This window comes from Myotis davidii, unplaced genomic scaffold, assembly GCF_000327345.1.
Source record: "Myotis davidii unplaced genomic scaffold, ASM32734v1 scaffold274, whole genome shotgun sequence".
NCBI lineage: Eukaryota > Metazoa > Chordata > Mammalia > Chiroptera > Vespertilionidae > Myotis > Myotis davidii.
This window is the reverse complement of record NW_006285613.1, coordinates 1,300,775-1,304,457: the sequence shown is the minus strand read 5'-3', so window position 1 is coordinate 1,304,457 and position 3,683 is coordinate 1,300,775.

Sequence of the window (3,683 nt, the reverse complement as noted above, 5' to 3'; positions counted from 1 at the left end):
TCCAGCCCGGGGATGCAGGCGGGGGCGAGGGGAGCCGGGATGCCGCCGCTGGTCCGGGGCAGTTTGTCTCTAAAGCGTGTTCTCTGTTTCGTTTCCAGGTCACCAACCAGGTGAGTGAGGTGTCTGGTCTCTCGGGACCCTGGAGCCCTCCCTGGCCGTCTACACCTCCGCGCCCCCCAGGAGGGTCCCAACGGCGGGTGTGCCCGTTTTACGGCCGGCCCCCTCCCACCTGGATATACCCCCAGCCGGCTCCGCTCCTCCTGTGGTCCCACTCCCCCGTCGGCAAGTGTCCTGCCTCTCGGGGCTGGAGGGATGTTCATTCACCCCGTTTTCCTAGTCCTCGTTCTCTCTTCGCTCTCCTTTCCTGCTCGTGCCGATGCCATCCTTTTCCCACCCCGGGACCTTCTGGGTGACTCATTTGCCTGCACTCCCTGACTCCACGCTGTGTAAACTCGCCCACCCGGTCCTGGTCCTGTCATCCACCTCCCGCACCATGAAGTCACCTTCCAACCATCCGGTGCCCCATCAGGTCGCTGCTCTTCCCCGCCACGCCCCTTTCCTCGTCCAGTTTCTTCGAACTGGAATTCAGCTCCTTCTGTGCCGGAGGAAGCGCAGTACAACAGTTCCCACGCTCTTCTTGGCCCCCTAACAACCCCGAAAGTTCGTCTGGGTTTGGGGAGGAAGAGGGAACATCCCCCAGCAGCCACTCGATTGAAAGAAGCATCAGTGCTGCCAGGTGTAAACGTTTGCTGTTCTCAGGTCCGTTTTGCCTTACGTTCTCAACAGGTAGTTTTCTTACCGCCGTCTTCGTTTATTTTTACACAGAAATTTTCCTTCCCCTAATCTTCATTCTCATCACCAGAGAATAACGTGGGTCACGTACTTAGTTGGCCTTTTGGTTTTCAACACTTGCAGAAAATTCCTTATATAATGAAAGTTGATAGACATGTTTCAATGTTGGCAGCAGAAATCCTTTGTCCTTTTCAGGTTTAGTATATGCTGTTGAAAGTACTTTTATTTCCCCAACTCTTATCTCTTTAGTCATCTAGAAAAAGCTTAAAACCCAGCATATAGCTTTTAGATTATTCTAATGGTGGCGTTTCCTATCTATGTTAATTTCCATTTGTATTACCCCCTTTGAGATTTGCTGTTCATTTTTTTTTTTGTTTTCGCCTAACACATTTTGACCACTTTATAAGCTGAGAGTAATCTTTAGGCAGAAGTCAGTATTTGCAACTTGTGACTTAATGCCATAGGAAAGAAGCCTATTTCTCTTAGACTTAATCCAAAACCTGTTGTACAGCTTTTGTGAAAAATCAGTTTACCATGTATCTGGAAAGTGTAGGGTTCCATTGATTTATGTGTTTGTTCTTTCACCAATACCAAACTGCTTTGATTACTGTGGTTTTATAGTAAGTCTTACTTTTCAAAATGTTTAGGCTACTTTAGTTTGCGTTTCTATATGAGTTTTACAATCAGCTGGACAATTTCCACAAAAAGTCCTATTGTGATTTTGATGGTGAATGTGTGCCCAAATCTATAACTACATTTTGGGGGAAATTAGCATTTTAACAATATTGAGGCTTGCAAATTCATGAAAATGGTACATCTCATCATTTATTTGACTTGTTACAACAGTGGTTTGTAGTTTCAGCATGTAGGTATTGCACATGTTTTGTTAGATTAATAGCCAAGTGATTAGTGATTTTTGGGTAAGTGATTAGTGATTTTTGGGTGGCTATTGTAAGTTACACTGTTTTAAAGTTTTAATTTCTAATCTTCCACTACTATATGTAGAAGTACTTTTTTTAATGAAAAAGAAACTTTATTTCAGATAAAATTAATATTTCTAAAATTAAGGATAAAGCAAATATACTTCCTTGTGTCCATTATCTTAGGTAATTGTGATTTCCATGAATAGAGTTACTGAGCATCATTTGAATATTTGTCTGTGTGCTTGTTGGAAGCGTCTGTAGCCTTGATAGCAATTCCAGTTTTTCTGAATTCTTCTTTTTCCTTCAGGCATTCCATGTTGCATTCTTCATAAAAGGTAGGATCATTGTAGTAAGCCGTTGGACATTCTTTCAATGCAGAATTTTCTTTCCAGCATTTTACTACTAAGGATTCCAGATTCCTTGCACATACGGTAAATCTTGAACTTGTTCAGAACATGTCTCTTGGGCCTTTTATCATAAATTTAGGGATCAAAACATCGTTTTCGACATGTCTGAGATGCTGTTCTGTTGGATTGAGTGCCATTTCGGCAACAGAGCTCAAGATACTCAGTTTTATATTTTGACTTTTGTGTCCTACTGCCTTGCTAAAGTCACTTATTCTAGTAGCTTTGTTGTTTAGATGCTGTGTGATTTTCAATATAGACAATCATATTCTCAATGAATACGCTGTTTTATTTCCACCTTTTCAGTCTGTGTGCCTTTTATTTCTTATTGCACTGGTTAGGACCTTCAGTACAACATTGAAGGTTGGAGATAGAAGATCCTTGCCTTGTTGCAGATGTTAGGGGAAAACATTTGATCTGTCATCATAAAAGGTGTTAGTTGTAGGGTTTTGGTAGTTTTTTTTATCAAGTTAAGAAAGTTCCCTTCTTATTTTGCTGAGAGTTTTTATTCATGAATCAATGTTGAATTTTCTCAAATGACTTTTCTGCGTCTCTTGAGATGACCATTTAAGGAAGAAATAATATCAATTCTACATAAACATAGAAGAAGAGGGACATTTTTCAACTCATTTTATGACTAGCATTACCCAGACAAACCATAATAGCAAAGACTGAAAGCCAATATCCCCCATGAACATAGATGTAAAAATCCTCAACAAAATATTAGCAAAGAGAATCCAACAGAATATAAGAGGATAATATATCCTGACCCAAATAGTTTATCCTGGTATTATAAAGCTGGTTCACCATTCAAGTCAGTCAATGTAATTACCTATATTAACAGACTAAAGAACAACTATTTTTAAATTATATTATTTCCTTTAATAAGATGTAAGCTTGTTTTACTGGAAATATATTCTGTGATTCAACTATTATTGGGCTTTGTTCCTAGGTAACCTTGTAAACTATAAAAAAAACTCACTTGTTCACATTAATTAAATAGTATTTTGGGAGCATCTTTTTAAAAAAAAATTATTTCAGAAAGAGGGAGACAGAGAAACATTAATGATGAGAGAAAATCATTGGTCGAATGCCCCCCTGCATGCCCCTTACTGGGGATTGAGCATGTTCCCTGACTGGGAATCGAGCCCTGACCTCGTGGTTCATGGCTCGACCCTCAATCCCTTGCCATACTGGCCAGGTGGTGGCATCTTTTTTGATACCAGGTACCTGAGCAGGAGGTGGTTATACTTTGATGATTAAAACATGCATACCGTATTTGCTGGCGTATAAGACGACTGGGCGTATAAGATGACCCCCTAACATTTCCACTCAAAATACAGAGTTTGTTATATACTCACCGTATAAGACTACCCCCTCTTCCGCACACCTTCCACACACCAAATAAAAGGTAAAACAATATCAGATTTGATTTTAACAATTTATATTCAAATGCTTATGACATGCAGGAAAACTGTCACAAGGCTGTATGTAATCAAACATATACATAAAACAGTGCAAGTTTATTACCGGTAAACATACCGGTAATCCACTAAAGAAAAAA